This window comes from Helianthus annuus, chromosome 1 (assembly GCF_002127325.2).
Source record: "Helianthus annuus cultivar XRQ/B chromosome 1, HanXRQr2.0-SUNRISE, whole genome shotgun sequence".
NCBI lineage: Eukaryota > Viridiplantae > Streptophyta > Magnoliopsida > Asterales > Asteraceae > Helianthus > Helianthus annuus.
This window is the reverse complement of record NC_035433.2, coordinates 129,129,148-129,155,029: the sequence shown is the minus strand read 5'-3', so window position 1 is coordinate 129,155,029 and position 25,882 is coordinate 129,129,148.

Sequence of the window (25,882 nt, the reverse complement as noted above, 5' to 3'; positions counted from 1 at the left end):
CAGTCTTCGCCATAGCCAATGACGTGCGCCATGCGCCATGCCAAGGCATCCACCTACGCCACCCAAGGGTGCGCTATAAGCGGACCCGCCATGTATCTGACCATGCGCTCATGGGCAAAAATACAAAGGCGGCGTGCGAAGTTCAAAACGCACCTCATTGGGCTTAAAGCCCACATCACGCGCGCATATGTGCAGGTGCGGTGCACCCTTTGGTCCCACTAGTGTTTGCCTTCAAGGAGTGCTCCTCCTTATATACCACTTTAAGTTTTGTCATTCCACCTATGTGGGACAAGGTGACAAATCTCAATCCATCTTTCTCATCTTTGTTTGTTCCAAACATACAACTTCAAGCTTCGATATCTCATTCATCTTAGCTCTATTTGGACATAGTTTGAACACAAACCCATAAATAATTATTTATACAACACATATATAAATATTATTGATGTCCAAAATATTTAGTGAAAAACTCATTTTCACTAAACACATCGTTCATGCCTTCGGTCATGCCTTTGAAGTTGCTGAGGCATCTGGGTATGGTTCCAGAGATATTGTTTACAGATAGATCCAAGATTTGCGTGTTGGAAAGCCTGCATAAGTGTGTAGGAAAGTTACCATGAAACCTGTTGTTTGTTAAGCTAAGAACACGCAACGCCAGTAAGCTTTTTCCAATCCACATAGGTATGCGACCTGAGAGGCTATTTTCTCCAACATCAAGTAGTGTCAGCATAGTGCAGTTCTTTAAGGAAGAAGGCAATGTAAGATTAAATATATTATGTATTAATATTTAATCTATAGCCATCATAATCATTTACATTATAGAGATCGAAATATATTAGAACCTATTAAGATAATTAGTTGGTAATTGTTGATGGACCATATTACCCTTATTAACTAATTAGGGTTTCCTCCTGGGTGCTTATATAAGGAGAATTATGTGGAGTTTAGGGGGTTACTCAGTTACACAATTACACACCCCATTAGCCATAACATCATAATTCGACCTCCTCTCCTAACCGATACCCTTTTCGGTTTTCTAAGTCCCCATCATCAGTCAGCACCCTAAGGAGGAACCAGATCACGATGACAAGCATGTCGAACTCCATTACTGGATTCTCCAACGCCCTGTCTGCTATAACAGGTATGTTTTACTGTTTTCCTTCATGTATAAACAGAACTGAACCAACATGTGGTATCAGAGCATATGTTGATTAGTCGGTTCTGTTTTTGCATACGAAAATCTGGATTAAATCTGGAAAACAGACTTGAAAACTATAACAGAATCCGTTTTCTGCCATCCGAAATATCATTCCGGATGGATCACGGATGAAGTTTTCATATAATTGTATCCGAGATGCCATTCCGGATGAAATAGATGTCATTCCGGATCATCTCGGATCCATTACGGATCAGACATTCATCCATTATAACTGATCCGAAATCATCAGTCTTGATTTCGGATGAATGTTTGAATTTTCTGATTTAGGGTTCATCATGAGTTCTTGATTAAATTCGAAAAATTCCTTTAGTTTTGGAATGAATTCGGATTATTGGGTGTTTTTGTTCCTGTTTGATCCATTTTATCTAATTAAATTATAGAAAATATGTTTTTCTATTAATGGATATAATTTTCGAAATAAACAGATAAGTATAATTAATATTTAAACAGAAACTCAATCCCATAATCCCTAAGATTTCGGATTTAAATCTTATCATTATTAACTGCCTAAATTAAGGATATGACAGTTTGAGGAACACATTTCGGATGATCATTCCGGATGAACATTGTTCATCCATTACGGATCAGGAACTATCTGATCATTCCGGATAAACATTGTTAACCCATTACGGATCAACAGCTGATCATTACGGACCATCACGGATCATTTCGGACTGACTATTTCGGACTAAGCATTAACCATTTCGGATGATGTCAAGGCATATTTCATCCGGAATCATTCATCCGAAATCATCCGAAATACATCCGAAATGCATCCGAAATCATGAGTGTTCATAAAATGTCAAGACTTGTCCGAAATCCTATTACTTCATTAAGCAGTTCGATCCGCGCTAACGGGTGGTTTGCTATTAAATAATTGGTTTTGTAATTAATTAGTTAAATAATCAGAATCAGATAATGTAATGTTTTGCAAAACCAAAATAGCTTAACTTGAATGAGCTTCTGATGTATCATTTCTGGCCAAAGCTGACTTGCATACATCTACTTATCATTCAAGTATTACGAAAGCTATGTTAAGTGTGCATCATAAGCATGAATCTTTTAATATCTGGCCAAAGCTGATTTAATTCTTTCATAGATGGCATACTTAACAAGTGCGTGACTAAAGTGATTGTTTCAATTTCTGGCCAAAGCTGATTTGTTACAACCACTTTGCACATATGCTTAAATGATTACACTTCTGGCCAAAGCTGTTTTGTTTTCGTTTAAGTAGAATTTTTTAACTAAGTCTATTATTTTGATGTTAGTAATAGACATTATCACAGCTTCATAATGTAAAATGGTCATTATTTATGCCTGCCTTAGTTTAACGTGCCCTTAGATCACATTAGGACTTCTTCCTTAGTATCATAATTTTGCTCATCTTATTTCCAATATCAGCGCCCAATCAGGGGATTCCATCTTTGACTGGTGATAACTTTGCTGCATGGAAGGATGCTCTCATGCTTACGCTTGGGCTGCTGGATTTTGATTATGCTTTAAGGGAGAATAAGCCAGCGGACCTTACTACTCAGAGTACTGCTGCTGAGCAGATACTTCATGAAAAGTGGACTAGGTGTAACCGCATGTGTCTCATGTTTATGAAGCAGTCCATAAGCTATACTATCAGGGGAGCTATTCCTGATTCTGAAGATGCTAAAACCTACTTGGCTTCTGTGGAGGCGCAGTTCAAGGGGACGTCTAAAGCACACGCTAGTACCCTTATTCTCAAGCTGGTGACTACTAAGTATGATGGGAGGAGCGGCATTCGCGAGCACATCATGATGATGAATGCCATGGCCAATAAGCTGAAGGGGCTGGAAATGGAAATCAGTGATGGTTTCCTCGTTCATTTTATCATCACTTCGCTTCCTTCGTCCTTTGAAGCATTCAAGATCAATTACAACACTCAGAAGGACAAGTGGACAATGAGTGAACTGGTCGCCATGTGCGTACAGGAGGAAGAGCGCATGAGGATGGATCACACTACTGATGTTGCAAACTTCACTACCTCCAATTCTAAGAAAAGGAAGAACAATTATCAGAGGAAGGATGCTTCAAAAGTCCAAAGGCCTAATCCTAATTCTAATACAAGTGCACCTTCCAGCTCTAAGAACTCCTTAGGCAGTATCCGCTGCAAGTTCTGTAAAAAGACAGGACACATGCAAAAGGAATGCCCTGACTTTAAGGAGTGGCTGGCTAAGAAAGGTAACGATTACTTTATGATACTTGAGTCCTATAATTTAAGTGTTCCTGCTAATTCTTGGTGGTTTGATTCTGGTTCTATGGTTCATGTTACCAATTCTACTCAGGGATTCCTTTCAATCCGGAAGCTGGAAAGAAACCAAAGAACGCTTAAGGTTGGGGATGATCGAGAATTAGAAGTGAAGGCCATTGGAACATTACAATTAGTTATGAAAATCGGTTTATGTATTAAACTTTATGATACCTTATATGTTCCTGAGGTAACTCGGAACCTTGTATCAGGACCAAAGTTAGACATGGACGGTTTTATTGTTTCCCATGGTCATCGCAAACTCTCTATCCTCTATGATTCTGTTCTTTATGGTACTGGTATTCTGGATGGTGGTCTCTATAGATTAGAACTAGAAGATAACTTTTCCAAATCTTTGTTGTCATATAACATTAATGAATCACTCACAAAGATGGAAGAGAAATGAGACTTAGAGACTTCATCCATGTTGTGGCATCAGCGTTTAGGCCACATTTCTAAAGAACGATTAAATCGTCTCGTAAAGGATGAAGTCTTACCTCCTCTCGATTTCTCTGATTTTGGAACATGTGTCAAATGTCTTAAAGGTAAAATGACATTAGCGAATAAGAAAGGTGCCACTAGGAGTTCTAATTTATTAGAACTCATTCACACTGACATTAGTGGTCCCTACCAAATCGCTGGCATAACAGGACATACTTCATTTATCACTTTCATTGACGATTATTCTCGTTACATGTACTTGTATCTTATTAAGGAGAAATCTGAATCTCTAACAACTTTTAAAGATTATAAGGCTGAAGTTGAAAAGCAATTAGATCGTCAGATTAAAGTTGTGAGATCAGATAGAGGCGGTGAATATTATGGAAGACATACTGATGTGGGTCAAGCTCCTGGTCCATTTTATGAATTTTGTAAGGGCCAGGGGATTGTGAACCAATACACCATGCCTGGTACACCTCAGCAGAACGGTGTCGCTGAAAGAAGAAACCGTACCCTTATGAACATGGTGCGCAGTATGTTAGCCAACACTAATTTACCATTATTCCTCTGGACTGAAGCGTTAAAAGCAGCTGTTCATATACTTAATAGAGTTCCTTCTAAGTCTGTCCCTAAAACTCCTTATGAACTTTGGACAGGAAGGAAACCGAGTCTTAAATATATGAAAGTATGGGGCTGCATTGCTGAAGCAAAACTTTATAATCCTTTCCTAAGGAAACTTGACCCTAAAACAGTTACCTGTTTCTTTATCGGGTATCCTGAGAACTCTAAGGGTTATCGTTTCTATTGTCCTTCCCATGTCACCCGTATTGTTGAAACCAAGCGTGCTGCGTTCCTGGAGGATTTCAAGGTCAGTGGGAGCAGTACCAACCCTTACGAAGAATTGCAAGAAGTACAAGACGCGGGGGGGAGAGACTCGTCGCTTACCATTACTCCGATTACTCCTCTTGTACCCAATGCAATTACTGTACCTGAAGCTACTGCACCAACTCCAAATTCACCTCTACAATCAGAACCCATTATACCTCATGACGAAGGCACATCAAACGCTCAAAACCAAGACAACGCTGAACCCGATAATCCACTCAGGAGGTCATCTAGGCAAAGAAGGCTTACTAATTGGGATGATTATGTTACCTACCTGACTGAAATGGATCCCGGAAAGCTCAATGATCCTATCTCTTACAATGAAGCCATTAGCAGTGATCAGTCTTCTGAATGGAATAAAGCGATGATTGATGAGCTTGAATCCATGAAGAAAAATGACGTTTGGGATTTGGTAGAATTACCCAACGGAGTCAAACCCGTAGGATGCAAATGGGTGTTCAAAACAAAACTGGATCCGAATGGGAACGTTGAACGCTACAAAGCGAGATTGGTTGCAAAGGGCTACACTCAGAAAGAGGGAATTGATTATCAAGAGACGTTTTCACCTGTCTCTCGTAAAGATTCATTAAGGATCGTCATGGCCCTAGTAGCTCATTTCGATTTAGAGCTGCATCAGATGGACGTTAAAACCGCTTTCCTTAACGGAGATTTGGACGAAGATGTTTACATGAAACAACCTGAAGGCTTTAAACCTGAGGGTCAGGAGCATCTAGTCTGTAAGTTGAAGAAATCCATTTACGGGTTGAAACAAGCATCACGTCAGTGGTACCTCAAGTTTGATGAAGTCATGAAGAAGCAAGGTTTTATGAAGAATCAAGTGGATCAATGCACCTACCTCAAGATGAGTGGGAGTAACTTTACTATACTTGTCCTTTACGTAGATGATATTCTATTGGCAAGTAATAGTTTAGACATGTTGCATGAGTCGAAGCGTTTACTCTCGCATAACTTCGACATGAAGGATCTCGGAGATGCTTCTTACGTCATTGGCATCGAAATTCACCGAGATAGAAACAAAGGGATCTTAGGATTGTCCCAAAGGGCCTACATAGATCGTGTCCTTACACGATACAACATGCAACAGTGCAAACCCTCCGTCGCTCCAGTAGTTAAAGGAGATGTTTTCGGTTCATTCCAGTGTCCGACAACAGAGGTTGAGAAGGAGCAAATGAGCCAGATACCTTACGCGTCAGTAGTCGGGAGCGTGATGTATGCTCAAGTCTGTACTCGCCCAGATATCGCTTATATTGCTGGAATGCTAGGCCGTTATCAGACTAATCCTGGCCTAGATCACTGGAAAGCAGCTAAGAAGGTGCTTCGATATCTGCAAGGGACGAAAGACTATAAACTGACTTATAGAAGAAGTGATCATTTAGAAGTGGTGGGCTATTCTGATTCTGACTTTGCCAAATGCAAAGATGACAAGAAATCCACTTCGGGCTATATCTTTATGTTAGCAGGCGGCCCTATCTCTTGGAAGAGTCATAAACAACAGTTGACCACAACTTCCACAATGATGGCAGAGTACATTGCTGTTTATAACGCAACCTATCATGGAATGTTGCTTAGAAATCTGGTCACTGGACTCAAAATCGTTAATTCCATTTCTAGACCATTGAAGCTTTACTGTGATAATTCAGCTACCGTTAGTTTCTCGAACAGTAACAGTTCGACTGGAGCTGGTTTATATCTCGATACGAAATATCTATTTGTACGTGAACGAGTTGAGGAAAATAATCTTTGTATCAAGCATATTAGTACTAAGGATATGCTTGCGGATCCGATGACTAAAGGTCTCCCTCCTAAGGTTTATGAAGAACATGTTCGGAATATGGGATTTAGTAAAGACCTTATTTGAGCATATTGTACTAGCTTATGTTTTATGATTAATGAAATTTCCTCAAGTTTGATTTTGTATGTCTGTTAGAATATGTTCAACCGGTATAATGGCATATAGACAAATAAAAGTTACAAATCAAACAAAGGGCTTACGCGTATTTTGATCATGATGATTAGGTTTTAAATTAAGGCTATAGTATGATTAATGGGGGTCCTGAGTCGCATAATGATTCAACGGCTGTATTTCTCTGCTATAGTACTTGTTTAAGGCTAAAATGAGTGTTAACTCCTGATCAGGCTTATCTAATACTCATAGTAAATGATTACTCGGCTAAGTGGGAGAATGTAAGATTAAATATATTATGTATTAATATTTAATCTATAGCCATCATAATCATTTACATTATAGAGATCGAAATATATTAGAACCTATTAAGATAATTAGTTGGTAATTGTTGATGGACCATATTACCCTTATTAACTAATTAGGGTTTCCTCCTGGGTGCTTATATAAGGAGAATTATGTGGAGGTTAGGGGGTTACTCAGTTACACAATTACACACCCCATTAGCCATAACATCATAATTCGACCTCCTCTCCTAACCGATACCTTTTTCGGTTTTCTAAGTCCCCATCATCAGTCAGCACCCTAAGGAGGAACCAGATCACGATGACAAGCATGTCGAACTCCATTACTGGATTCTCCAACGCCCTGTCTGCTATAACAGGTATGTTTTACTGTTTTCCTTCATGTATAAACAGAACTGAACCAACAGGCAACTCTCCGGTTAGACGGTTGCTACGCATACTCAACATTTTAAGTTGTGAAAGGGATCCCAGTGATGTGGGGATTCTCCCAGAGAATTTATTGTTTTCAAGGTTAAGGAAAAGAATTTGAATTATGTTCATCCAGCAATCTGGAAGATCTTCTGACAGTTGGTTATTCGAAACTTCAAGTCCGTATATGATGGTGAAATTACACAAGAAGGAAACTGACCCCGAAAACATATTATCGCCAAGAATTAATTTTAAGGCGTTTGAAGGAAACAATGGGACAGGGCCAAAAAAGTTATTGGAACTTAAATCAATATATAACTCCCGCAAAGAAGAAAGAGCTGAAAGATCCGGGAGCAATCCAGTGATCTGGTTATCAGACACATCAAGGATGACTAGATTCGAGGTTCTTTCAAATCTTTCTGGAAAGGATCCCCTCATATCATTGTCATAAAGATGTAATTCTTGTAAAGCTGTGAATTTTGTAAAGTCAGGCAAGGAACCCAAAAACTCATTCTCACTCAAGTCCAAAACTTGGAGACTTCTCTGCCGGTTCCAAGAGGTGGAAGAAGCTGGGGAGGTCTTCTTCGAGACCGTTTCTTCCTAGATATAACGACCGTAAGTTGCTGAAGTTTCCAAATGATGGCGGAATTCGGCCTTTAAGAGATGTTCCAGTCAAATCTAACTTCTGTAGGGGTGTGAATGCGCCAAAAGCTTCAGGAATGGTATCATTTAACTCATTGAATGAGAGGTCGATATTAGTAAGACTGTCACTGAAGTTGAATAACCAAGGATATATCATAGAGGGGGGAAGATCATTATTGGAAATATCTAGAATAGATAGAACACTTGAGAAATTGGTTACTGGAAGGAAAAGTTGAGGTAGAGAAGTTTTCCCAGGGAACCCATGAATTCTGGAATGCGGGTTAAACTACTAAAACTGAGGTCCAAATGGTTCAAGTGGTTTAAATCAAGCAGTGAAGAGCTGATGTCACCACTTAATCCAACTCCGCATCAATACCATCTGACCAATATCCATGAAGATCTAACATTACGACATGACCAGTTCTGTTACTGCAGCCTACGCCTGGCCATAAACAGCACTCCTGTGAGCTGCTATGGCTACTCCAAGAAGAGAGTAAGCCATAATCATCCACAAACCCCTTTTTTAATAGAAGAAGCGCTTTTCGCTCGCTCTCAATGCACCTTGTTTCAGAAGCTTCTATTCTGATTATGCCAGAAACAAGGCTGATGCAGCATATGAAATATATAAGTAAAGATATGGAAATAAAAAGCCGAAATGGCCTTCTAATATTACCCATGGGTGATGAATATCTGATATCTGCTCGCATTTATAGTGTCTCAAATGTATTGGATCTTTGCAGAGTCCATTCTTAATACTAATGATCATTGATTCTTTAAAGTGTTCAACCAATCAGGGGCGAAGGATAAGAGGGGCGGGGAGGGGGCACCCGCTCCCCCCGAATTTTTCGCTCAGTAGTGTTATATATGTAGTTTTCGTATAGAAATTTGTGGGTATATATGTTTTCGCCCCCCCCAACCAATGATACTGGAAAAGTGAGCAGGCCAGCTAAGACAGAGCCGGCCATCTGGTTGCTACCACTAAATTATGACGCTAGCTTGTACATAAACAACAACCACCGGCCTTTAAAAAGAATAAATCCATATAAAAACAACTAATAAGATTCAGAATATTCATTTGTAGTTGTAGTAGTTTATTATTAATGCATGTTCAATAAGTTATTATAAATGAAAGAGGGCATCTAATCAATAACGAAGCATGTTCTTTAGCAAACTCCAAATGTCAATTACATCTGCACGTTTGCCTAAACAAAACTGGTTTAGGCTGCGAGCCTAAACGTGCCTAAACAAAATTATTGTTTTTTTTATATATAATATAATGATAATGATTACAACCCATTTAAACCCAATTCTAAAAATCCCAAATGGGTTTCAACTTAGGCCCATAAAACAAGGTCGAGCCGAGCTTTGGCTCGTTTAAGCGTTATTAAAGCGAGGACAAGCCGAGATTTTAGCTCGTATGAGGTTGTTCTCAAAATAACTCGAGCCGAGCCCAAGCCTTGGATTTTACTCGCGAGACGAGCTCGAGCTCAAATAGGCCGACTCAAACAAAGCTCGAGCTTGGGCTTCATAAAAAAAATCACGAGCCAAGCTTGAGCCTAGTTGGGCTCGGGCTCAGCCCAACTCGTTTACACCCTCTAAGTATAGTATAGTATAGTGTAGTGTAGTGTAGTCTAGTATAATGTAGTACAGTACAATACATTACAATATAGTAAAGTACAATACAATATCGTATAATATAGTCTAGGTAGAGTATAATGTAGCACAATATAGCATAGTATGGCATAGTATAATATGGGATTGTTTATCATATTATAGGATAGAATAGTATACACAAACACACATCTACGACAACTTTAACATTTAAGTTATTTGATATATTTGTTAAACAAAACTAACAAATAACAAAAAAAAAAAAAAAGAAATAATAATTTTATTTTGTCGGAAATTTGTAGCAACATGCTACAAATTTAGTTTTAGTTTTTTTTTTTTCAAATTATTTATTATTACTAAATTAAGAAATAACAAATAAAATAACTTTTTTGTAGGAAAACTGTAGCAAACTGGGTCAATTTGCTACAAATTTCCGACAAACTTAACATTTTATTTTATAAAATAACCTTTTTGTAGGAAAATTATAGCAAACTGGGTCAATATTTGCTACAAATTTCCGATAAACTTAACATCTTATTAGTTGTAAAATTGTTTATTTTACTAAAATTAAGAAATAACAAATAAAATAATTTTTTTTGTCGGAAACTGTAGCAACGGGGGTCAATTTGCTACAAATTTCTAACAAATTTAACATTTTATTTTTTAAGATTAATTTTTTACTAAAACTTGTAAATAAGATATAAAATAACCTACCATTGTCGCAAATTTGTAGCTAGTTGCTACAAATTTTCCAACAAAATTTTGAAATTTGATTTATTAAATTATTTAGTTTGTTGTAGTAACAAATAATATATAGTTTTAATTTATTTTGTCGGAATTTTGTCGCAAAGGTAAAAAATTTCGCGTCAAAATTGCTACAAAATCTTTTTGTGTGGCAATTTTGTCGGAAAATTGTGAAAAAGTTTTGGGTTTTTTTTTGTTTTACTTTTTTGTTGGAAAATTGTAGGAAAGTTGTATGTAAGACCCAGTTTATAAAACCAGATTTATATACATAAAAACCTTGCATTTAACGTCAAAATATTGACATTACAAAAACTTTCATAGTTTAAACCCAAAATTAACACAACCTACGTGTATTGTTGTTACAAACCACATTCAAGACAGTAACTACCATTAATTTACATAGTTTCTAACACAAAGTTTGGATGCGGAAGCGTTCTAAAAATGTGTGTGTTCGGTTCGACTCGCTTGCTTGATCTTCATCCTTTACTTGGTACCTGAGAACTAACATTTAAAACAAGCATTAGTACTAACACTCTTGGAAATTACGTATTCGAATCAGGTCCGAACACAGATTCGAGAAAATGATCAAAACAACTTTTGTCAAACAGGGCTCCACCGTAATTTACGGTGTCACCGTAAATTACGGTGGCTGCTGGTCACTTAGGGTCTACCGTAACACAGTAGAAACTCACCGTAAAGAATTGCAGGCCACCGTAAATTACGGTACTACCGTAATTTACGGTGGACTCTGCACATCACTCCCTTGTTTAAAATGCAGTTTTCTTGCTGATTCGTTATGAGTCGAAACAGCACAAATTCGCATAAATTGCTGCGCGGCTGGGCTAATACTTCATACTTGTTTTGTTTATAACATTACTCAACTATTCTTGAGCGGGCATGCTTACGAAATCAACTTACACACTAGATTACAAGACATAATATTTGGTTGTTTATACTATTTTCATGCATCGGATCTGCACCTTAGCTCCTATATTAAGAACAAGGTTTCTTAATTTGGGTATGGTGTTCGTTACACGGCATACTCATCATGTAATTCACGCATTATATAATAATGTCATGCTTCGTGCTTATTACCAAAACTTGTTTGACCCGTTTGGGTGTTAAACTTACACACTATTACGGATATGTAAGATTTCATGCATTTTCACTTGTTTTGACCCATTTACTTGTTTAAGCCACTAATCATATTCATGACGTATTGGAAATTCTTGGTCGTCGTGTTTCAAAATTGACTACTTAAAACTAACAATAAGGTATAATGTAACGAAACAATAAATTTCGTACCTTTAAAGCGCGCCTTTTCCCCGTGAGTTCTCTCCGGCTTGTCCGCTTGATGATCCGGACTCTTTGCCTAATAAATTCAGTTTTTAACTTGTTTAGAATTCTTTTCACGACCATAATCACATCATTTATAAGACATGGTCAAATTCTGCGTTTTCATCAAATTTAGCATAAAAACCCTCACTTAGGCATTTCAACAAACACCTAATGGGTCAGATTTTCCTACCATCATTTCCAAGTTCATGACTTGCAATTAAACCTCAAATTTCACTTTAATTAGTAAACCTTGCACACATCTTAGCATCAATTTCACAGGAATTACTTCCTATAATGAAGTTTATACTAGAATTATCATTCAAATCCTAGTGTTCATCATCATCTTATAAAACCCATAACCTAGCTTCCATGGATTCATGAAATTTCCTGAATTTGGGCATAAATTCACATGTAGTTGTCTAGGTTTTACTCCTAGACACTATATCATCATTATTCTAACTAATTTACTATCATGCATCAACAAATTTCAAATTTGCATAGATCCATGAGAATTCCAAGTAGTGAATTCTCACAAAATTTTACATACCTCTTAATCCTCTTGCGATGAGGAACACAATTCTAAGCTTGGATTTCGTTTTGGTTATGATTTGAGCCTCCAATTGCAAGAAATTGTGACTTTAGGGTTTTGGAACAATGGGGGTCGCCCCTTGCCTTGCTTCTGTCGACCAGACACACTAATTTGGTGTGTTTGGTTTAATTTTGTTACAATTAACAATTAACTTTTGATTCTTGGCAAGATTAGTCCCTTAACTACCATTTCTTTTTAATTACTAGAGTTTTAACTAAGTGTAAGTTATTTTCAAGACTTGTAAACTTTAACTAGGTTAAAGTTTCTACATGTTTATTTCTTGTTTATGAAATCCTTATATTCTTATATAAAGATTTATATTTTCGGGGTGTTACAAGTCCACCCCCCTTAAAAAGGGTTTCGTCCCTGAAACCGAATTACGTACCAAATAATGTCGGGTGTAGACGTCGCATTTCCTCTTCGGATTCCCATGTAGTGTCTGACCCTTTTCTGTGCTCCCACTTGACCTTGACTTGGGTTATCACTTTGTTCCTCAAACTTTTCTCCTTACGATCTAAAATCGCAATTGGTTTTACTGCATAGTTGAGGCTGTTATCCACTTCGATATCGTCGTAGTGGATATGAGCAGTTTCGTCGGCCAAACATTTTCGAAGATGTGATACGTGGAATGTGCTATGAATTCCACTCAACTCTTCGGGTAATTCAAGTCGATAAGCTACCTTACCAACCCGTTCAGTGATTCTAAATGGCCCAATGAATCTCGGGCTTAACTTTCCCCTTTTTCTGAATCTAATAATACCCTTCCATGGGGAAACCTTTAGCATGACCATATCGCCAACCTGAAACTCGATTAGCCTATTTCTTTTGTCTGCGTATGCCTTTTGTCGGTCTTGAGCCGCTTTCAAATGTGTCCGAACTATGTCAATTTTCGCATTTGTAGCTCGGATTACATCAGTTGGTGCTAGCCCTCGCGGGCCCACCTCTCCCCAACATACCGGAGTCCGACACTTTCTGCCATATAATAGCTCATACGGGGCCATTTTAATGCTCGCGTGATAGCTATTATTATATGCGAATTCGACCAAGGGTAAATGGACATCCCAACTACCCCCAAAGTCAATAATGCAAGCCCGTAGCATATCACCCAATGTTTGTATTGTTCTTTCGCTCTGCCCATCCGTTTGTGGATGATAAGCAGTGCTAAGGAACAATTTAGTTCCCATCTGTTCTTGGAATTCACGCCAGAATTTCGAGGTAAACCGAGTATCTCTGTCTGATACAATGGATATCGGTACCCCATGCCTTGCTATGATTTCATTGGTGTATACCTCCGACATTTTCTCAGATGTATACGTTTCACGAATCGGAATAAAGTGGGCGCTTTTAGTTAATCTATCCACGACCACCCAAATAGCATCAAAACCACGACTTGTTTTAGGTAGTTTAGTCAATAGGTCCATCGTGATTTGCTCCCATTTCCAAACCGGAATTTCTAACGGTTGGAGTTTACCATACGGCTTTTGGTGTTCCGCCTTGACTTGTAGGCATGTCAAGCATTTTTCCACGTATTTCACAGTGTCTCGCTTCATTCCGGGCCACCAATAATTTTGCTTCAAGTCATGATACATTTTGGTCGCTCCCGGGTGAATGGAATAACGGGATTTATGAGCTTCATCAAGTAGAAGCTCCTTAACGCCACATGTGTTAGGAACCCAGATTCTATTAAAACGAGTCTTTAGGCCGTGACTGCCCACTTCAAGGTCTTTAACTTGACCAATAATTCTTTCCTTTTTCCAGTTTTCCGCCTTCACAGCTTCATCTTGTGCCTCTCGAATTCGTTCTAGTAAACTTGAAGTCACAACCAGTTGCATTGATCGTACCCGTATCGGGGCATAATCTGTTTTGCGACTCAGCGCATCGGCAACTACATTGGCCTTACCGGGGTGGTAATGTATTTCGCAGTCATAGTCCTTGACGGTTTCTAACCACCGCCTTTGCCGCATGTTTAATTCCTTCTGGTCGAAGAAATATTTCAAGCTTTTATGGTCGGTAAAGATTGTAAACTTTACTCCGTACAAGTAATGTCTCCATATCTTTAAGGCAAACACCACCGCTGCCAATTCTAAGTCGTGAACCGGATATTTATTTTCATGAATCTTCAATTGCCTCGAGGCGTAGGCGATAACCTTGCCTCGTTGCATTAACACGCATCCGAGCCCCAATTGAGAAGCGTCCGAGTAAACCACCATGTCTTCAGTCCCTTCCGGTAAGGTCAGTACTGGAGCGTGGGTCAACTTTTCCTTGAGTGTTTGGAAAGCTTCCTCTTGCTTAATGCCCCACACAAACTTTTCCTCCTTACGAGTTAATTTGGTCAAGGGTAAGGCAATTTTGGAGAAATCCTGTATGAATCTCCGATAATATCCCGCAAGCCCTAAAAAAACTTCGGATTTCCGAGGGATTTCTTGGAGGGCTCCATTTTGTCACAACTTCTATCTTTGACGGATCTACTAGTACTCCATCAGCACTAATAAGATGCCCAAGAAACTGTACTTCCCGTAACAAGAAAGCACACTTCGTGAATTTTGCATATAGCTTCTCTCGTCTAAGTGTGTCTAATATTTCCCGCAAATGACACACGTGCTCGGCTTCACTCTTTGAATATACCAGTATGTCGTCGATAAATACAATTACCGACTTATCTAGCATGGGTTTGCAAACCCGGTTCATGAGGTCCATGAAAGCCGCGGGCGCCTTGGTCAATCCGAAAGGCATTACAAGGAATTCATAATGCCCGTACCTCGTACGGAAAGCCGTTTTGGGTACGTCCTCCTCCTTGACTTTCAATTGGTGATAACCGGATCGGAGATCAATTTTGGAAAACCAACTTGCTCCTTGCAATTGGTCGAATAAATCGTCAATTCTTGGAAGTGGGTATCGATTCTTCACCGTGAGTTTGTTTAACTCCCGGTAATCGATACACATGCGCATACTGCCATCTTTCTTTTTCACGAATAAGACTGGTGCGCCCCACGGAGACACACTCGGTCGGATAAATCCCTTGTCAAGAAATTCCTGAATTTGAGACATCAATTCTTGTAACTCCGACGGTGCAAGTCGGTATGGCGCCTTGGCCACGGGTTTCGCGCCCGGAATCAACTCGATTCCGAACTCTACCTCCCGTTCTGGCGGTATCCCCGGTAGTTCTTCCGGAAACACGTCTTCATAATCTCGCACGACTGGTACATCCCCAATTTTGAGGAGTTCCTTTTCCGTTTCGCTCGCATATACCATAAAGGCCTTGCATCCATGTTTCATGAGTTTGCGAGCTTCTAGCATTGTGCATATCACCGGGTTACCTCCCTTTTCTCCATATATCGTAACTTGCTTTCCGCTAGGAGACGTTAGTTTTATTTCTTTTCGGAAGCAAACCACTTTTGTGTGGTAACGGGATAGCCAATCCATCCCCACTACCACTTGGAATTCTCCCATCGACATCGGGATCAAGTCTATAGCATATTCCTCGTCATCAATATTCATCGTGCAGTTTTCACATACATCACAGACAATAAAGCTTTTATTATTACCTATCTCTACCTCTAAAGGCATAGGTAATTTTGTTAGAACAAATGAAGGGTGTCGAATAAACCCATATGAAACAAAGGATTTATTCGCACCAGTATCAAATAACACACGTGCGGGAATTGAATTTATAGTGAATATACCTGAGACCACGTCAGGTTCGACCTTTGCTTCAGCAGCGGTCAATTGAAAGGATCTTGCTTTGGCTTTTGCGGCTTCACCTTTTGAGTCTTGCCCTTCTTTCTTTCCCGCCAATTCTGGGCACTCCGATCTTTTATGACCCGTTCGGTAACATTTGTAACAAACGGTCACTTTTTCCGGGCATGATATAGCCATATGTCCCGTTTTTCGACATATAGGACATGGCTTATCCTTGAAGCGACATTCACTTTTATGATTCTTGCCGCAGATTTTGCAACTTGGTGTACCGCTCTTTGCGTCTGATTTCTTTGTCGTTTCATTCGTCCTTGCTTTCTTGGTAGGGCTTGGATTTATATCCTGTGCCCTTCGTTCACCCTGCTCTATACTCTTCTTCAATTCAATCTCCCTTTCCCGAGCAGCATTGACAATCTCGGTAAGGGTCTCATACTTTGAAAGGGTTATGAACTCCCTATATTCTGCGCTCAGCATGTTATGGTAGTAATAGACTTTTTGTTCTTCGTTCGTGATCAGATCGTCATAGAACTTCATTTTGTCCATAAACACCCCCGTGATCTTGTCTATGGATTCACCCTTATGTCTGAGTTGCATGAACTCTTCCTTGATCTTGTTTATAACCGCTTTGGGGCTATGGTGTTTAAGAAACGACGTCTTAAACTCCTCCCACGTCATGGCCTTAGCCGCTTCGTTTCCAATCTCCTTCTTTTTGTTATCCCACCAATCCTTCGCTTGACCTCTTAACTGACCCGTACCATAAGCTACGTAGTCATTTTCATCACAATGTGTTCTCTCGAACACTCCCTCGATATCGCCTATCCATCGCTGACACACGATTGGATCAACTTCCCCATTATAGATAGGCGGTTTACAAGCTATGAATTCCTTGTATGAACAAGGTTTTCGTTCCCCGGATTTTTCCTTTGCTAGATTTGAATTATCTTCTAGATTCTTGATTCTTTCTTCTACCACTGATAAAACCGTATTTTGGATTTTATCAATGAAGTTCGACAAGCTGTTTTCGATCGCCTTTCCAACTTCTTCGGCAATCACTATTCTCATCTGTTCGGTGACTCTTGGCACCGCATCTCCGTCACCTCCGCTTGCCATCTTTGATACTGAAATGTTTACATATATTGTTAAACATTTCATTTGTAATACATGTTTTACTTGTTTTGATTTGATCAAGTTCGCAACTTGACTCAATCATTCTTGTCTCATGCTTTTCTCGTGTTTGAGTGTGCTTACACACTCTTGATTCTATTATTCTTGTTTCATGCTTTTCTTGTGTTTGAGTGTGTTTACACACTCTTTTCCATGTATATTCATTCGTGAATTATTTCTATACTTCTAAATTTTACTTAAGCAATAACTCTTACCGGATGTTGATCAAGCTTGAACCGAACACTTATTGGCAACCTTAAGCTCTGATTACCAACTTGTAAGACCCAGTTTATAAAACCAGATTTATATACATAAAAACCTTGCATTTAACGTCAAAATATTGACATTACAAAAACTTTCATAGTTTAAACCCAAAATTAACACAACCTACGTGTATTGTTGTTACAAACCACATTCAAGACAGTAACTACCATTAATTTACATAGTTTCTAACACAAAGTTTGGATGCGGAAGCGTTCTAAAAATGTGTGTGTTCGGTTCGACTCGCTTGCTTGATCTTCATCCTTTACTTGGTACCTGAGAACTAACATTTAAAACAAGCATTAGTACTAACACTCTTGGAAATTACGTATTCGAATCAGGTCCGAACACAGATTCGAGAAAATGATCAAAACAACTTTTGTCAAACAGGGCTCCACCGTAATTTACGGTGTCACCGTAAATTACGGTGGCTGCTGGTCACTTAGGGTCTACCGTAACACAGTAGAAACTCACCGTAAAGAATTGCAGGCCACCGTAAATTACGGTACTACCGTAATTTACGGTGGACTCTGCACATCACTCCCTTGTTTAAAATGCAGTTTTCTTGCTGATTCGTTATGAGTCGAAACAGCACAAATTCGCATAAATTGCTGCGCGGCTGGGCTAATACTTCATACTTGTTTTGTTTATAACATTACTCAACTATTCTTGAGCGGGCATGCTTACGAAATCAACTTACACACTAGATTACAAGACATAATATTTGGTTGTTTATACTATTTTCATGCATCGGATCTGCACCTTAGCTCCTATATTAAGAACAAGGTTTCTTAATTTGGGTATGGTGTTCGTTACACAGCATACTCATCATGTAATTCACGCATTATATAATAATGTCATGCTTCGTGCTTATTACCAAAACTTGTTTGACCCGTTTGGGTGTTAAACTTACACACCATTACGGATATGTAAGATTTCATGCATTTTCACTTGTTTTGACCCATTTACTTGTTTAAGCCACTAATCATATTCATGACGTATTGGAAATTCTTGGTCGTCGTGTTTCAAAATTGACTACTTAAAACTAACAATAAGGTATAATGTAACGAAACAATAAATTTCGTACCTTTAAAGCGCGCCTTTTCCCCGTGAGTTCTCTCCGGCTTGTCCGCTTGATGATCCGGACTCTTTGCCTAATAAATTCAGTTTTTAACTTGTTTAGAATTCTTTTCACGACCATAATCACATCATTTATAAGACATGGTCAAATTCTGCGTTTTCATCAAATTTAGCATAAAAACCCTCACTTAGGCATTTCAACAAACACCTAATGGGTCAGATTTTCCTACCATCATTTCCAAGTTCATGACTTGCAATTAAACCTCAAATTTCACTTTAATTAGTAAACCTTGCACACATCTTAGCATCAATTTCACAGGAATTACTTCCTATAATGAAGTTTATACTAGAATTATCATTCAAATCCTAGTGTTCATCATCATCTTATAAAACCCATAACCTAGCTTCCATGGATTCATGAAATTTCCTGAATTTGGGCATAAATTCACATGTAGTTGTCTAGGTTTTACTCCTAGACACTATATCATCATTATTCTAACTAATTTACTATCATGCATCAACAAATTTCAAATTTGCATAGATCCATGAGAATTCCAAGTAGTGAATTCTCACAAAATTTTACATACCTCTTAATCCTCTTGCGATGAGGAACACAATTCTAAGCTTGGATTTCGTTTTGGTTATGATTTGAGCCTCCAATTGCAAGAAATTGTGACTTTAGGGTTTTGGAACAATGGGGGTCGCCCCTTGCCTTGCTTCTGTCGACCAGACACACTAATTTGGTGTGTTTGGTTTAATTTTGTTACAATTAACAATTAACTTTTGATTCTTGGCAAGATTAGTCCCTTAACTACCATTTCTTTTTAATTACTAGAGTTTTAACTAAGTGTAAGTTATTTTCAAGACTTGTAAACTTTAACTAGGTTAAAGTTTCTACATGTTTATTTCTTGTTTATGAAATCCTTATATTCTTATATAAAGATTTATATTTTCGGGGTGTTACATTGTAGTAAAAACTGAGTTGTGGGAAATTTGTGGGAAAGTTTTGTAGAAAAAATGCATGGCCGGTTTTGGGCCTGTGCAAGTCGGGCGACGGCACAAGGCCCAAATCGCCAGAGGGCCCAAAGTTTTCAAAAAAATGTATATATTAAATATAGATAACAGAGTAGTTAAAGCATTAGTAAAAAGTGTTGCAATGGCTTGTATGCTCTCTTGTGAGTTGTCCCTCTCAAGTTCGATCCCAGCATTCTTCAGTTTAGTTTTTTCTTTTTCTCTATGTCGATTGTTGAACTCTCTAAGGCCAGCCAACTTTAATATATATTGTTGAACTCTCTTGGGCCTAGCCAACTTTAATATACCTGCCTTCTCAAGATCCAGATTATTTATTTTATTTTAACTTAATATTTTAATTTCTTTAATACAGTTACTTTGCTAGATTAATTCAGATTATTTATTTTATTTTAATAAAACTTATTATTTTAGTTTCTTTAATACAATTACTTTGGTACTGTTTTATAATCCAACCATTAAACAAGTTGATTTAACATTTGGTGTTAGTATTATCTAACATTTAAGTTGACTACGATTAAAATACATAGATAATTCAAAATAAAACATCATCCATAAAATGCCGATCCATAACTAAATGTTAATATTTTTTTGTTGCACACATGTTCTTTGTTGTTCGTTATACTTTTTGTTTACTACTTTCACATTTGCTAAATTGGATTAGATGAATACTAGAGTTTGTGTTTTGTAATTCAAAATAAAAAAAAGGACTTACATCCCGAGATTGAGATATCCTCAATAAGTGTTAGATGTCGTTTTTAGCGAGGTGAACAAGCATCGGTTCAAAAGTTTTGCACACATAACATAAGTAATATTGAAGTAGCATTACAACCGTTCAACTTTTTGCAGGTTGAAGGAATATTGATGCAACATATATATTTTAATAACGTTTAACACATTTTAAAAGATGAAGATTATATTATAGATAGGGGCCCCAATTATTTTATCTCGCACGAGGCCCAAATTTTTTATTGTTCTCGGGGACGGCCCTAAAAAAATGCATGTAGTATTTATACTTCCCTTCATGTGTATATGTGCACATAAAGACAAGACATTTGTGCTTCCTGACCCCCACATTCGCTAATTTGTGTTTCCCAGATTTAGAAGACACAATTGTAGAATCAAAGTAAACATCAATTGAAATTGTAAGGAATGGATTGCGTGGATTTGTTTACAATGATGTGTATGAATGTAATGACGTGTCTGAACCTAAATGTCGTATCCCTAATATGCGATTACATATGTTAACCCTTCTACTAAATACATAACTAAGACAATAATTATTAACTATTTACATAATAGAACCATTTAGTATAAGGTGCTGTTTGTTTTTTCTGCAGGAAAAGGTCTGCAGTCTGCGGACCACATCTGCAGGCATCTGCAGGATAAGAGGTGGACCAAAGGTCTACAGTCTGCAAGGAGGAGAGTGTTTGTTTTACATATAACCCTTCTCTTCTCTTCTCACACACAAACACACACAGAAACATACACAACACATCACCTCTCTCTCTGCCTTTCATCTACCACCACCACCACAACCACCGCCACCACCTCATCTGCCACCAACCGTCGCAACCACCACCACCACCGAACACCCACCCCCGTCGTAACCACCACCACCACCACAACCACCCACCCCCGTCGCAACCACCACCACAACCACCCACCCCCGTCGCAACCACCACCGCCGCCACCACCGTCACCTTCTCACGGTTTGTTCTCCGGTGACTCTTATTCCGGTCCTGAGTTTCAGAATCGACGGTTTTCGAAATTGAATCTTCAGGTTAGGGGTTTATGTGTTTATTATGTTTAATGATTTGCGGTTTTTTCGTTTGTTAAGATATTTGGGGATTTTTTTTTTGGTTCAGATGAGGGTGTGGTGTCGGAGTGGAGGTGGTGCCAGAGTGGAGGTGGCGGCAGGTGAAGGTGAGAGGTGGTGGCAGAGTGGAGGTGGCGGCAGAGGATGTGGTGGTGTCTGCTGGAGTGGAGGGAGAAGAGGGAGAAGAGGTTGTGCAGACCTTAGAAGACATGGGTTCATGTCTGTTTGAAGCAGAGGTCTCGCAGACCTTTTTTAATGAAAGGTCTGCGAGAAAACAAACAAGCTGCAGACCCTTATGTCTGCGCATGGTCTGCGTGGCGCAGACATAAGAGGTTCTGAAGTGCTTCTATGCGCGTGGTCTGCGTGGCGCAGACATAAGAGGTTCTGAAGTGCTTCTAGCAAAAAAGAAACACCACCTAAGTGATCGGCATTAGTTCTTCAGTCAGCTCCTTAATCATGATCATATTATTGCATATCTTGAACACTGAGTAACTTCCTAATTGTGATTAATTTGTCTCTTCCCAGTACTTTTATGAGCATGTTTGCCCTTTGTGGTTCTCCACTTATATGTTCAACACTAATGTGGTTGTTATCTACACATTCTCTTATTAACGATATCGAGTGTCAATGTGCTTACTTCTTCCATGAAAATACTGGAATCCTCATTAGTGCAATAGTTAGTATGTTATCCACCAATAATGTGATCTCTTCTTCTTTCCACCCAGTTATTATAGTGAATAATCTTTTGGCCATAATGACGAGGTATGACCAGGTTCGCTAAAGTTACTAAAACAATAACTATAGAAGAGTATCTTCACTTGACTTCTTGTAGTTTGCGGCCATGAATTCATATTCACAAGATGATAGTGTGACGGTTTGTTGTTTTTAAGTGCACAAGTTATTGGAGAGTTTCCAAAGTAAAAGACTATTCAAGTGGTGCCTTTTCCTTCATCCGTGCTATCACTTTAGCCGGTTATTTTACAACTTCTAACTCAATAATATATTCTACCAAGGTCTTTTGCTCCTTTGACTTCCTAAAAACTCCAACAAGATTGCTTATAATCCAATTACTTCACTAGTTGATCTATTTCACCAACCATGCCCCTAACCCAGTCTTATTTACTTTATATTGAGCTATTGGTACATATGGATGCACATTCGAACCTCAAGAACGAATTTGAATCATGTGACTTATTAATTCAACTCATATTAGACCCTTTTCATTTACACCTATAATAACCTAACCATAGGTACAAATGGTCTTTTAAACCTACTAGCGGTAAGACCCGTGTGCAAACACGGGTCGTTTCTTAGAAAACCATACATAACACATATTGATAGAACATATAGATATGTGTATAGATATTGTACCAAAACGTGTTATCTATTATAGCTAAAAGACAACTATAGACATGCATCATCAGTTAATATATAAGATACATATGAGTATTTCCATTGTGCTATCCACAAAAAAAAAGTAGCACCCACCGTTTGACAATGAAACATGTTTAATAGACATAACTACATATAGAACATGTCTCAGAAGCAAAATTAGTACCACCAACAAACCAAATGTACAACCACAAACAATCATGACATGAAACTAAGAGGACTTTGTCTTTGTCACGATATGCACAACTTTTTTTTAACTTCAGCAATTGAGTAGACTTGTGAAACTCTAACGAAAGTTAATCACCAAAAGCAATATTGCAAGATCTCAAATAAGAAGACCATACAACAACAGCGTAGTTGAATCCAGTATTGGTTTTTTGAGATGTTGTAAACAGTTCCTGGACTTCACATTTGAGATTCTGGATCTTGATAGGCTTAGGATTATCAGTATGCAGATCCAACGCAGAAGATACATCTGATGGCAGATGCTAAAAAACAGAAAATTGAATAGTGAATTTTATAAAATATTGATATATAACTGAAATTGTTGAAATAACGAAACAAAGCAACGACTGCAAAAGCTTACAAGTCTGTCTTGAGCATGTGTGGTGAAGTGTAACACTGATTCTGAAGTGGATGATACTAAACGAACCTTTCGAACTTTACACGGTCTATCAACAACTTCATTATCCTCTACAATTTTCTTGCCATGAACTTTGTGCATCTTTTCCACCTAAGTAAATTAATTTAGAATATAACAACTCTAAATTCTTGAAATTTTATAACTTTCTTTATCAACACAAACTATCTTTTCAACTCAGTTTTGAAGTTTAAGACTCAATCATACAGAAGAATATCAATATATTGAGACAATAATAAAATAAACAGTATACAACTAATAAACACTTACATTAGATACAAGACTTGAAGAGGCAGAAATGTCACGAACAAGAAATCTTTAGACTGTAGTTGAGGATCGTTAACATCATCAGCTATTCTTACAGAATGATCTTCAGGCTACAACAAAATTTAAAAAAACCTTCTTATACTTATTATACAATAAAATATATGCGTAGGAAATTATAAATTTACAGTATTTTTAACATCTGACTCATCAACCAGACGCGCAATCTTTGAATCAAATATCCCATCATCAGCAAACTATATTTATAAGAAGTATCATATATAAGAAACCATATTTTAAATCATAATAATATATAAATATTACACGTGTATATATACATTAAAAATATCCTCAAAACTCGTAAACTGCTTAGAATTACCAATCGAAGCTCCAGTATCTTCATCATCTAAAGCAACTTCCCCGGAATCCAGAACCTGTTTGTGTTTAGCCTACAAAATGAGATTTCAAAAGTTATTGGCATAATATAATAAAAGTTACTTATCATCGTCATGTTATCAAACAATGTATTTTATCATCAAAATTTTATACCGTAGCCAATAAATCAAACCCATCACCACCATAAACTGAATCATCCAAAACAACTACATCAGCTTTCTTGAAGAAAACCTCAGTTCCAGTCTCGGAATGGAAAACAGAAAGCTCAAACGTTTTAGATGCAATCATGGTGAAAACCAACCAAGATTCAACTGGTATGGGAACTTCTTCAATCAGTTTTAACCATCCATCAGTAAATCCGCATCCATTAGTCCATCCTTTCATCATCACATTCCAAAACCTTTCGCCAACATAGATAGTTGCCATCCCATAGTCGTAATTTTTACCATAGAATTGTTTCCAAAATTTGTCAGCAATTAGCTATAGAAGAAGCAAAGGAATATTTAGTGCAGACTTACAAATTTGATATGAACTAATGAACAACAGAAGTTACAACGGATTAGTCAACAAAAGCTAAAATGAGAATTACTCAACAGGGTTAGTCAACAGTAGTTACAGTATTTACACACAACCTAACCACTGTTTAGCTATCAACTATTACATACCTCTGCTACTATCCAACAGAGGTTTCGTAACAACTGTCATCCATTATGTCCAGCAGAGGTTGCAACATGGACAGATCTTAAATATCAGATGTTAGTCAACCGAGGTTAAAAGACTTAGTCAACAGAAGTTAAAAAGGTTAGTCAACAGATGTTAAGATTATAAGGAAACAGGCGTTAAAAGAGCAAACAGATGTTAGGAAGTTGTTGAGCTATAGTATTTAGTCAACAAAAGTTAAAATGAGAATTACTTAATAGGGTTAGTCAACAGTAGTTACAGTATTTACACACAACCTAACCACTGTTTGGCTATCAACTATTACATACCTCTATTGCTATCCAACAGAGGTTTCATAACAACTGTCATCCATTATGTCCAGCAGAGGTTGCAACGTGGACAGATCTTAAATATCAGATGCTAGTCAACCGAGGTTAAAAGACTTAGTCAACATAAGTTAAAAAGGTTAGTCAACAGATGTTAAGATTATAAGGAAACAGACGTTAAAAGGGCAAACAGATGTTAGCAAGTTGTTGAGCTAGCAAAAAATGTTTACAGTAAGTAACAAAATAATATATCATTACTTACAGTCATACCAAATTCAGGTCTAATATTTGCTGAAATATAAGAGTTCTAGTAGACATTTTCTTTAAAACATGAGACAACGAATGACAAACGTCCAATAGCTTTCACCAATACAACATTTTTTGTTTTCAAACAACAATCTCTAACAAACTTTGTCCATCCATCTGTAAATATACAATGATTATATCTCTTCCTTACTCGTACTAACCATGATTTGTCACCATCAAGTAACTCTATAATTCGACCGTACGGGACCTCCTTGCCCCATTTTTTTTAACAGAGTCTCAAAATCAAGTGGTATATTCTGCAACAGTAGTTAATAAACATCTTACATCAAAAATTAACGTAGAATCCTAATAGTAGCAAGAAAGTTAAAAAACATACCAAAAATATAAAATCATCTTCATTAAGGAATTGTAAAAAGGATGGTGTTTGATTGGATAGATTCATATCTGCAATAAACAATTTAAACTTACAAGTTATAAAGATGAACAGGATCCAACAAAAGTCCTAGA